Raw genomic sequence first — 12,954 nt, 5'->3', positions numbered from 1 at the left:
GAGGGTTCACAGATACAGAGGAAAGTACTTTCCGATGTTAGGAATTAAAAATCCTCAAGATATGCACGTGATTAATACATGTGGACAAATACATCTTGGTTTGAAGGTTTTTTCTCAGAGTCCCAGAAAAGAAATTACTTAGTAAGAAATCCTGGCTTATAATGTGGTCTTTTAGAATAAGGATATCTGAATCTAACCCTCCTGAAGTCAAAATTGTGCTAAGCACTGTCTATATCTAACAATATTGTAAGTCTCTAATCTGTTGTATATGATATTCGATTGCCAGGCCAACTCAGTATTTATCAATTAGAAATGGGGAGGAAGCAGATTTTATTTTGCCTTTAAATGACTCTTTGCATCCAGTTCTTCCTCCTCAACAAAACTTTGCACTTTGGTGTTAGTTACAAGAAGTATTTCCTCCCTAAAGCTCCACCAGGTTGCCTTCTGGTAGAAACTGTTTTTTCATGTGCCACAGACCCTAGAGGGCAGGACATCCAAGTTACAACAGTTCAAGCCAAGTGGCTGCAGGACCCATACAGCTGTGACTTCTGTCAGCTCTTAAATAAAACATTAGATGTGTGTCTATTGTTTGTGAACTGTCCATGGTCCCTTTTCAGTTGGCTGGGGTTAAAGGGCATGTAGATTAGTAGGCCAGCTGTTTGGTAATTGTCACAGACAGTTACTCGGTAACCTATAGACAGCATTCTCTGGAGGTAATGTATTTGTTGCTAAGCAATGAATTCAGGTAAAATACCTTTCCCTGGTTCTTTTTGGTCCAGTTTTAGAACACAGGGTATTGGTTACACTGTCTTCTCCCATAGCCCATTCACACCTCTTTTGTTTTTCTATCCAGGCCATGAAATGAGTGCCGATGAGTTGGAAACAGCCCTGTTTACTGGGACTTATCAACTGCTAATGCAGTCCAGGAGTAAGCAAATGGCTGGGCAGCAGTATTTCTTGGGATGTGCTCTGAGGTAGCCACTGTCATAAAGCCCCTTCCAGATCTTAGTTTGGGAATTGGCCAATATATCCGTCAGATGGGCACGAAGAAGAGCAAAAACAATGGCAGGAATGTGACGAGAAGAAAGGTAAATGGATGCCTGGTGATGTGTGCCCGTATCAGTTACCAACTTCATTATTAGTGGTAGTAGTAGTAGTAGTAGTTTACATTTTGAAATACATACTTGCCCTCAATACTTAAGCATAAATGCTTTTTAAGTAAAACACCCTGTTACAGAGACCAAGAGCACTGCGTGAAAGGGGACTCTGGCAGGAAAACCTCAGTTTAGTCCCCTCAGAATAGGTTTGAGCCATCTTCCTCCTCTAAGGAGTTTGCTGCAGACAAGATAAACAACCAGCTTCTCAACTACATTTCTTCCTACCTTAACATTTTGAAGCCATTACGACCTGTTGTTACAGGAGACCATCTAAGGTAAGCCCCACTCACTTTGTTGTTTCCCCTGGCAGTGTTTCAGTAGAAGAGATAAAAGAGAGAGTGGTGTTTGGGTTCTCAGAGAAACCTATTAATTCAACTGAGCATTCTTACCACTTTCTGAAGAAAATCACGGTTCCTCAGAGCAGGGTGTGGGTTCTATCTGGCACTCTCATGTGCTGGGGCCCTGCCACCGTCACTTCTTCCATGTGTGAGCCTCACATTAGCTATACCACACCAGTTAGCAGGTAGATATTTTCCTCCCAAAAATGATATTCATGTTCCAAAACGTTCACAGAGAAACTCCTTTCAATGGCAATCGCCACTAGGAAATGCTAAAGATTTCTTTTTTTTACGGTGAACCAACATATACCCACAGAATATGAAAATCATGGGATACAATGTGCTTCAAGTCCAGCACAGAAGCTATGCTCTTGCTGAAGCTCTTGCTCAAGACTCCCAGCTGGCAAAAAGGGCCTCTGCCAGGCAGCCACGGCCCCACCTCACTGGGTGATGGTTAACAGCAACAGGATCTGAAACACAACTCCACCTTTGATTCGCGAGGTGGCCTTCAGCAAATTACCTAGGCTCTCTCAGCCTCAATGCCCTCATTTTTAAAATGGGCATAAAAATAAGGTTGGTTAAAAACAGGGTTGCTATGGGAATTACATGAAGTAATACATGTAACCCCCTAACTGCATAATAATTGCTAGCCTTGGTTATAGTTACCTCTCCTTTGGAGCCCACACTGTACTAAGCTAAACAAACAAATGCCTGTTGAGTGTCCACTGTGGGCAAGGCTCTGCTTGTCAGTTAAAATCTTGTTAGAGTGAATGAAAATAAAACATGGAAACGAAGAGCACTTTTGGTATTCATTACTTAAGGTTCTTATATGATCTTCCTAGAGAAACAGACCTATAGAGAGTACGAGAGTTACACAGCAGAAACCTGTACCATGTGTGGGACATGCACCTCTGCTTGTGCAGAAGTTTGTATGCCTGTGTGTTCGCCCAGTGAGCCCATTGCATTTGGAGGGGCATGGGCATTTAGCTCTGCACCTTCCCCTCGGCCCAGCAAACCACTGGCAACAACTAATGGTCAAAAAACATGTTCAAGTTGTTGAGTTAGGAAAGGATGAGGTAGAGAAAAGAAAAAAGGTCAGGTTCAAAGCATTGCCTGTAGTTTTTGTCATTTTCTTGTCTGTTTCCTTTTAAATTCAAAGTGTTCAAAGTCCGTTAGGAACTCTTTTGCCATCTAGGTAAGTTGACAGGCAATCTTACTCTCTCCAATACATGGATATGAGATGATTGAGAAAATAAGTAGTGGGCTGGAACCCTAAACTATAACAAACACACAAAACAACAAAACATTAATATCTACAAAATTCCACACAGGTTTCCTAAGGCCTTCTCCCACATCTTAATTCATGGTTTCCCTTGAAATGGCAATTTAGATAAACCAGTACTTAAATGTAAAAAGCAAAGCTCTGAGTGCTTCAATAAAAGGGATTGATAAAGACAAGAGAGATGAGTAGTATTCTGTGCATTGAGAGGCTAAACACTCAAAGGGCTGGCCACAGCTCTACCTGGGTAGCCCTCACAGCTCAACTCTACAGAATCCTCTGTTGGGCAGACCTTATCATAAACATAGATTAAGGACCAAGGGCCACACAGTAAACTGACAGACCAAAAAGACAAAAAGAATCCTCCAGCACAACTTTTGTGGAAAAAAAATAAATAAATAAAAAAGGAGAAATCGTAGTCTGACTTTTGAGGCTGGTGACAGTTTAATGGACTCTGTTTATGTAAGGGGTAAAGGCTTGGGTTTAAAAGAAATTTTTTAACTTCATAAAGTAGGTTAAAGAAGCCATTACACTTCTCACTTGCAATTTTTACATGGTAAATGTATTAGCTGACAGCTCTAAGTAGAACACAAAAGAAAATACCCTGCCACCAGAGGCTGAAGCAGGCGGATCATGAAGTCAAGAGATCAAGACCATCCTGGCCAACACGGTAAAACCCTGCCTCTACCAAAAATACAAAAATTGGCTGGGTGCGGTGGCTCACACCTGTAATTCCAGCACTTCGGGAGGCCGAGGTCAGGAGATTGAGACCATCCTGGCTAACACAGTAAAACCCCGCCTCTACTAAAAATACAAAAACAAAATTAGCCGGGCATGGTGGCAGGCACCTGTGGTCCCAGCTATTCGGGAGGTTGAGGCGAGAGAATGACGTGAACCTGGCGGAGGTTGCAGTGAGCCGAGATCGCCCACTGCACTCCAGCCTGGCAACAGAGTGAGACTCATCTCAAAAAAATGAAAAACAAAAAAACAGAAATACCCTGCCACCTGTGTAACTCACTGAATTGTTTTATTCTTAAACTTTGCCTTTTGTTAGATTAATAATCAGTTGTAACATAGGCTCATAAAATGAAAGTGAGTTTTTGCCATCTTTTCACATCTTACCTTAGCACTATCACCTTCTTCTAATGATTTCCTCGTTATAACAATTTCCTCATATATTGGGATGCTCCTTTGGACACCATTACCTCATAAAGAAGTCATTTTGATATTTCAGGAATAAAACCCCTTTGGATAGAGTCCAAGAGCCGCTATCACTTTAAAACAAATGGCTCTTGGCGACAAATATTAAAACTCCTGTGTGTTTTAACTTAGGTTCTGAAGAATTAAATGTCAGAATCCTAAACTAAGACACACTTGCTTTTTTGCTATTTCCCGCCTCTGAGTATTACAAGACACAATATTTTGACAGTGTTTTACATTTATACTTCACACAAACAAGGCGTAATTGCACATTTTATCACCACAAAAAATAAACGTAGGCAAACATCTCTTTATTCCTGTCTTATATGTTGTCATTTGGCCAGGAGACATTATGTTTGCCCTTTATTCCTGTTTTGTGAGTGAGTTGTGTTTTAACTAAACTTTCTTTTTTTTCCTGGAGTTAGCAGTGATCAATTAGTTGCCTCCTTACCCGGAACAATTAGAGAAGATCTCTCTCTGTGTGTATCCTTCCTAAGTCCTTAGCCCAGAGCTCTCCACCACTAGAAACAATTCTTTTTTTTTTTTTTTTAATTTTGAGACAGGAGATATTGGGAACATACAAATAGACAGTAAAAGACCTCCCAAAAGTATGCTGTTTTTAGAATGCACTTATCATCAGCATGGTACACATCTACCTGATTATTTCTTATCTAGACAAAACTCTGGTGAGGGTTTTTTTGTTTGCTTTGGTTTGGTTTGGTTTTATCTTTTTCTGTCTCACAAAAACCAAGTGTTCTCCAGCAATGAGGCAACGGAAAAAATCAATACTTGCCATGTACCATGTAACCAATAGAATAAGGGGAATGATTTATGTATGGTTGGATGCAGCCTGAATCAGCTGGGGCCTCGTACGGAGAGCAAGAAAAAGAGAGAGGAAGAGACACAGAGAGAGAAAGAGAGAGAGAAGAAACAAGGGGAGATAGCAGGGAGCTCAACTGCAGTGATTATTTCTACAGTGTGGCCAGATTTTTTTTTTTTTCTGCAGCAATAATCCCCCTTTCCGGCACCACAGGACATAGGGAAAGCCTGCAATTCGTGGAATATCTGATGGCTCAGCTTTCCCCTCCTTTCCTCAGAGTCATGATGCCATGTTCATATTAAGGTGCACTGAGAAGGGGAGAATGATGTATGGCCTGCAGTCCTTCAACCTTCCAGTCATCTCCACCCTAAGAAAGACTAGTGATGAGTCGGCAAGCATTAGTTGACAAAGAGTCAAATTATCAACAGGATTAAAAATAAATAAATAAAGTGCTCCAGCAACGCTCCCTAAGAAGACCAGCGGGAAGAGCCTACAGACGAGAACTACTCTATACCCCAGGAGTTTCTGCTGGAAATATAGTTTGGTTAACTGGAAATCCAGGGCACTGCAGCATTTAAAGGTATTTCATCCTGAAGGTAACTTTTAGGGTAGCTGATATTCTTACTCAAAGCTTAGATATGAACTGTAGTTACGTGCTTGTGGTGGGGAGGTAGAAATAGAAAGCCCCAAGCCCAGCTACTTCACAGCTGGATACCTGGTACTATTGTATATTGAATTCTAGTAGTTGTGACTTTAAACTGGGTTAATCATTTGCTTCAGGATGACATAATATATGGATATATATATATATATGTTTATTAAATAACATAATCGTTTATAAAATTCCCTGCTTCAATCCAGGATGAACCTTGCAGGACTTGATGAGAGGCAGATTTGACTATTTTTTTGGAATATCTTTGTTTTCTGCGGTGTATTTAAATAGATCTAAATTTGTTTTCATGAGTTACCTTCTTTATACGTTGTGCTTGAAAATGTAGAAAGGTTGACAGCATTTCATTTCCATCAGTCTGTTGAACAAGACTGAATTATGTCCTTTTATGAGGAACACTGATGCCATATAATTTTTTATGATGTTTTCACATTCTTTAACCCAGACACAGTATTAACACCACAGTTTGATATTCCACTAAAATATCCTATATTCTGTATATGATTCATTACACCACACGTAATCCATGGAAAGATATTTTAAATACTGAGTATGTCAGAATAATGTCACGTTGTTAATGTTTGCTTAATTGGGAGCTGGTAGTGTTAACACCCAAAAACTGTTAAAATAGCTTTTCCCCCTTCAGTTGAAAGTGTCTATTCAACCGAATATTATCATAAACTCTCTTGACAAAATGCCATGTAATTTTAAAAATTTGTATGTTTACCTTATATAAATTATCTTCAACTCTATTGACTAAATACCATGCTGTTTAAAATACGTAATGTTAACCCTATAAAAATTATCTTGAACTCTTTTCACAAAATTCCATGTTGGTTTTTCCATACGTACATTCAAAGTGTCCTGGATGGCAATTTTTGGCATTTTTCCACACATATATTTATCATCTAATTTTTGCTTTCATTTATGACATAATTATGTATTATGTGTGCAAAATTATAAGTTTGCACACATAGAATAAAAGATTAAAAATAAAGTGCAGATAGCTACAAAATATAAAAAACTCTTCTCAGTAGTCCTTGTCTTTTAAATTGCTCATCACACTTTAATACCATTTTTATAGGTGTCATTGAAGAGTAGTTAAGTTGAAGCTTTATTAGTTATAAATCAGCAAATACTCTCATGTCTGCACTTAAATATCTAGTCATTGAGAGATTTGATCTACCCTATTCCTTACAGAATTATTTTGGGAAGATTTCTAAGTAAACTTCACTAAATATATATAATTTTTTTCCTCTGAACAAAACTGAGAACAATAAAAATGTAGTCCATAAGCAAACTGTACATAATTATAATACAGAACTGATTATCCAAACCAGCAGAAATTATGCATAACCATTTTAAATGGGGGAGATGAAGTAGATATCTGCTGCCTCTCTCTACGTAAGGAAAGATTAGCACTGTTTTTTACATTTTGATCTGGCTCCTCATTCTCCTTTTCATTCTTCTATTGGCCCAGACAGGTGAAACAACAGAAACCCATTACCATCTTTACTTTTGGTTCCGCTGCCTCAGCCAAGCCATCCAGGTAAGGGTTAATAAACAGAGAAAACCTGGAGAGGGTCCAAATAAACTGAGAACTGTAAAGACGAAGCCCAATGCTGCAAACATCTTAGCCAGAAAGAACACTCTTAGCACCCTACAAGCAGGTATGTGCTTACCAGCAAACTAAAGCAAATGGAAATTATGAAGCATGATCGCCACCAGCGAGGTGCTGCTGAACTATAAGGTAAGTACAACTAGGACCTTATTGTAGATGTATTTTTAGAGCTATGTTGCTGCCACTTCAGAAAAACTATTATCTATAGCAGAGAAAAAGCTTAAAAGCCTGCCAAAGGCCACGGAGAGTGTTCAATGAGTTTGGCCAAGTCTATTATATTATTTGAGATGGGCCTTCCAACCACAGGTACCTGGGGGGTTAGCAAACAGAATCCTGGCCCTAACAATACCAGAATCACACCAAACGCGTAATAAACTAACTGCAGGGAGCAGACGGGTAAATAAGAAGCCCAAGAGCTGGATTTCATTGTTAGTTAATACACTTCCAACACATGTCCTGTCGTTTAAAAAGTTTATTTCTACTAAATGTAAACTTCCCAAGTTCTAATGAAAGCTGACAATGCTCCCCAGTATGAGATTAATTTCTTATCAACATCTGGAGTTAAAATTCATAGGTTCATAAATTCATGGATGAAACTCATGTTGGCATCTTATGCTGTGACAGAAAAACATATCTTCTCATTGTAAGCAAGAGTCTTCAGTGAACACCTACTATGGTTTATATTCACCTTCATCAGTGGTTAAAATTTCACTGATGAAATACCCATTAAAGAGAAAATCAATGTCTGAGCTTAACCACCTGCTTTGTTTTAGCACCACAAATTATTTTAAAAACTGATTAACACAAGTAACTCACTATTTAGGAAATACAGCAAATAGTGTTTCATATTGCTATCTGTCATGTGAAAAAGAAGTTAAGCTGACATACAGTCCTTTGCTCAATAATTAATTAATCCATTTAATACAAATAAATGAAAGAACTGATCAAAAAGTCCATATTTTTAAAGTCTGATTTCATCTTTGTATGATGAATATAAATGAAAACATTCTCACGTTAAAAATAAAAATATTATTACTTTTAAATACATCTGCTTCTACCTAAGAGATAACTTGTAGGCTCTCCATAAAAGAACTATTTCTCACTCTATTTCTTTTTTCTGCAATTAGTCTATAGCACCCAGAGCATCATGGATTACTCTAGTTTAATCTGAGCATAATTGGATAGCAAGCTTCTATTTTCTAATCTAAACAAGCTCATGTTAAAAATACAGAGAACTTGGATTCTATTTAACAGAAAGGCTAAATAAGCAGAATAAAATATGACAACACAATTCTGTACTGTTAAAATATCATTACCTGTACTTTGCAGACCTTGCCAAGGCATGAAAGTGCAGGCAACAGTCTACTGAAAATATTAAAAAGACGTATGTCCAGACCCACACTTCAGCTGGTTCCCCTGATAGAATGAGGTTCTTTGGCCCTCGTCCTGGCTGTTTACATTTGCATCTTTATAGATTATGAGGAGACATAGATCCTTCCATCTCTCACAAATCTGTCCAATTCTCGCCACTACTTAGAATGGTTTTACTATATGGGCTGCCTCATTTATGCAAGCAGAATTTTCTCTCATAAGATCTAAATGAGAACACATCTTCCATCCCTACCCCCAGAGAATAATCCAAAAGATGGGAGGTTCTTAATAGAACAATTAATTGTGATAAATTTCTGATTTTTGCTCCTTCGTCCAGGGCTATTTCCATGGCAACATCCTCTCATCCTATTGTTGGGTTGTTCTTCATTCACACAGCAGGTTAAGCCCAGGGCAGCCAGGGCAGGCTGATGGTCAGCTTTTATTTTCTCTGGCCCTTCAACAAAGGTTGGTTGAGGTCACCAGAAGCCAAAGGGTAATTACTTTTCCTCCTCAGGGTTAAAGGTACACAGATTGCTATTGGGACAACTGTATGGATGACCTTCAGCTTTTAATGTTCAATCTTCTTTTCTTTCATCAGAGAACAAATAAGTATAACAATCATGATGCAACTCTCATGCCTAAAATTCCAAGTAGAAAGCCAATTTTTTATTGTGTAAAATTACCACATATTAGCATAGTACACTCTTGAAATCAATTTGGAAAACCCAATGCATAAAAAGGTTTCCTATCACTTAAATTTAAAAAAAAAAAAAAAAATCCATGGCAGAAAATTGCAGCTGTTCACTGGCTTTCCTGTTCAATTAATCTGATATTCATAATTTCCCAGGCTTCAATCATTTGCTGAGGGTGTGTTAAGGCCGAGAAGAAAATGGAAGCTTTCCTGGCTCCACTTGGGGCTCTATATTTTTCCCTGCAAACACCAGTTGTGGCCTCAGCCCCCTAAACTGACTAAGAGTACATTAGATCAAAATGAGTTTCCTCTCTTTGCTTCTCTATTCTCAGAGGAAGTCAGCCTCTAAAATAATCGGAGGAGGCGAGTGGAGTCTTTTGAGATTAAATGCTTAAAACACATTGCCCCACTCATTTGAAGAGCCACTTTCAGATTTCAGTTCTCCATTTCAATCTGGAATTTTAAAGGAATAATTGTTAAGGGTTCCAAAAATAGAGCCAGACATCAGCCAGAATGCATGTGTCATTGTTCTACCACCAGGCAAAAGACTCAGCTCCCTGAACACGATGGGTTTCCTAATAGTTCATCTCAAAAAATGATGCACAGAAGGGAGCCTGAGCCCCTTCTGCGGGGAGGGGCAGGAGCCATCTGAAAAGGACCACCTGACCCACTCTGCGGCCTTACCTAGAGCGAACCATCCCCCCGAGTCTCTTCATCTTTACGCCAGAAATTGCCTAGGTGAGGGAAATGAGAGCAGATCCTCCACACCCACCCTGAAAGAGGTGGAGACATTATTTCTGCCCACTTCGTCAGACTCACCTGTGTATGGCTGGAGATCAACCAGACACTTTATTTACTCTAGTCCCCTGTCTCCCTCAATAGCCCTGACCCAGCTATCTGTCCAGTGCCACCTTCACAGTCTTCATATGGAGTCATCCTTCTGCCCAGGAGCTTACTGGGAACCCTCCAGATCCACACCAAGGCTGCCCCTACAGATTGCTTCATCAGCTGCTCCCTCCACCTGGCTTGAACTTCACACGGCCAGCCTCGCCCCTTTGGCCACTCTGCCTCGTTCAAGCAGCCTGTAGCCCCCTTATGTGTGGTTTCCCCCTCCATGAGCTTATGCCATCTCCTCTAAATGGCAATTTTCTCCTTCAATACCTGCTTCTTCAAATTGGTTTACAATCCAGTTCCTTCAGAAATTCCTCCATTTTTATCCTCTGCTATATCTAAATTAAACAAATACATGTAATAAATGGACATATTATGTCATATACCTGTTATATATAACATATATACATATACACCAAAGCTATAGAAAATGCATCTAAATATCTGAATCCTATTAAATAGCAACTTTAAAGAAAAAACCCAATGCCTTAAATGACTCCCATTTACAAATTCTGGGGCCTCTTACAACACTACTCTTTCACATATTTTACATACAAGAACAACTTGTTATTTATCTTGGTAAATTATATTTTTTTCACTTTATTTTTTATTATCCTTTCTACATCTCTACAAAGTCCTCCTCTGTGCAAAATATTTTGGCATCATCATATCATAATCTTCTCAAATTGTCTCCTTTTTGCTCTCAATGACCATCAATTAGTATCTGCTGAATTAAGTAATGTTTAAGGAGATAACAGAAAACAAAGTATGATCACACCCAGCTATATTTCATGTTAGAAGGGATTTCTGAAGTCTTCAAGACCCAAAGAGTACAATTACAGATGTGGATGGGAGGTGATGGAGATATTTGGAAAAGGAGATCAGAAAGTGAAGGAGGTATATGTCAGGGTCTGGCATGTGACCTGGCTGCATATTACCAGGTGAAGGGAGGAAGATCTAGCACTGCCCACAGCTTGCTGGCAGCAATGGCCCACTGGCAAAAGAAATTGCCCTTTCTTCAATCACAGACCAAAGTCAAAGGGACCAACTGTGTCTTTGCTCAGGGTTCTCTGACCAGGGGTATTTGATGAAGGCAGGGCTGTCAGCTCTTAAAGTTGGCTCTAGGCTGGTTAGCTGGAGCTTCACAAAGTGTTAGAAAGAGTGATGGATTCACACAAGGTAAACCTTAAGAAAGTTATTATTTTCCTTTCTGCAAAGTTTCCTCCTTTTCCAATCTCCACCCCAATATCCCCACATGCTCCAGTTCTCCAGAGTCCCATCTCACAATGGGATTTTAATGTCAACACACCATATTTCCCCAGATCTGTTAGGAAAGATGCCTGGAAGAAATATTTAGCCATAAGCAACGCATCTCTAACAATGGCATTTCAGGCATTTTGATGAGAGAGATATCTATAAGTAACTATTAACATTACATTGGTACAAAAGTAATTGCTGTTTTTGCCATTAAAAGCAATAGCAAAAATCGTCTTCATGGATTCTGCCAGATCACCCTACGAGTGCCTTTGAGTCACCAACAAATTAAAAACATAGTACCTGGGATATGTTAGGTCAAAGCATCTGGCAACACAACAGGTTGTATATGTTCACTCATTTCAAAGTGGACACAAACGTTCTTCCTCTTTAGGCGAGAGATTTGACCATTTGCCCTTGGCTGCTTCTGTTTTTTTAAAGCTCCTTTATTTTCCTTTGAAATCCAGAGACATTGATTTCTGTGTCCATAGTAAGCTTCTCTCTTTCCTATTTTGTAGTAAAAGTGTTACCGGAAGGTTTAACATAGAGGTATTTTCACAATTACAACTGATTGTTCCTCATATTCCAGAAATCGACGTGACTTGTCATCCCTTCTGATAACTGTCTTCGCATGTAGAATGTAAGGCTCTTTCCTAAAGAGCCTGAGAACCTTCTTCAGCAGTTGTTGCGTGGTTACAGAAAGTGATAGGGAAGTGGTGTGGCCCACAGCATCGGGCCCCAGTGCCAAATAAGCGATGAGCGCTCAGTTCCTGGCATCTCTGTCCTAAAGCTTGGGCACTTGCAGGGCTAACACAGAATGGGACTTGGGAAGAAGGCTGGTAGCACAGTGCTGCTCAAATTTTTGCGTGCAGAAGAAATACAGATTTATTGACCTCACCACTAGAGATGTTGAGTCAGTAGCTGGGACTACAGGCACATGCCACCATGCCTGGCTAATTTGTAAAACTTTTTTGTCAAGACAGGCCTCACTACTTTGCCCAAGCTCGTCTCAAACTCCTGGCCTCAAGCAATTCTCCTGCCTTGGCCTCCCAAAGTGCTAGGATTATAGGTGTGAACCACCTCACCCAGCCTTCATTTTGAAATAAAGATAATTCATCCAACCTCCAGGATTGTTATGAGGCATAAAAATAAAAATATATAAATTTAGCCAATGACTACTACAAATAATATTATTATTTGAAATATTGTTTTTTATCCAGCTGTGATCTGGAAAGTCTACATTTGTTCCAAGTTAGGATGCTATGAAGGCTATTTGAGAGATGTTGTCAGTGAAAGACCAGACGTTCTCTCCTCAGTGGCCCACGTGCAAGTCAAAGGACAGATTTTACAGAAGTCTTTCTGAGAGACCCTTCCTTCTTCCTGAAGTTCTGTGATTTTTTTTCCCCATTGAAAATACCTGAAAGATTTTGGCATGCTTTTCTTCATTTAAACATTTTTACCAAAAGCAAACTTTGCTGACTCAATCAACAGAGGACACTGAGAGGAAGTAGAAAGATACTGGCCCGGGAGTCAGGAAACACATTCTAATGTCCTGGCCCTGCCACAGGGCAAATAAGTGCCTTGAGCAAGTCAGTTCACCTCGCTAGATTTCTGTTTCCTCATGTGAAAAACCAGTCAGTCGAACTAGCTATCACAGTGCAT

At 39.5% G+C, this 12,954-nt stretch overlaps 1 long non-coding RNA gene across 1 annotated transcript in view; it reads left to right on the top strand.

Moving 5' to 3' along the window:
• The first annotated feature begins 7,064 nt into the window (after window positions 1-7,064).
• Window positions 7,065-12,954, top strand: part of LOC117099667 — a 38,337-nt gene continuing 32,447 nt past the window's right edge. The window contains exon 1 of the long non-coding RNA XR_004443938.1: window positions 7,065-7,214. This is a non-coding gene — a long non-coding RNA (uncharacterized LOC117099667). The remainder of the gene's footprint in view (window positions 7,215-12,954) is intronic.

The sequence above is a fragment of the Trachypithecus francoisi genome, unplaced genomic scaffold (genome assembly GCF_009764315.1).
Source record: "Trachypithecus francoisi isolate TF-2019V2 unplaced genomic scaffold, Tfra_2.0 Lachesis_group17, whole genome shotgun sequence".
Lineage (NCBI taxonomy): Eukaryota > Metazoa > Chordata > Mammalia > Primates > Cercopithecidae > Trachypithecus > Trachypithecus francoisi.
Note: the sequence above shows the minus strand (reverse complement) of the source record. Positions and strands in the feature narration are given on the sequence as shown.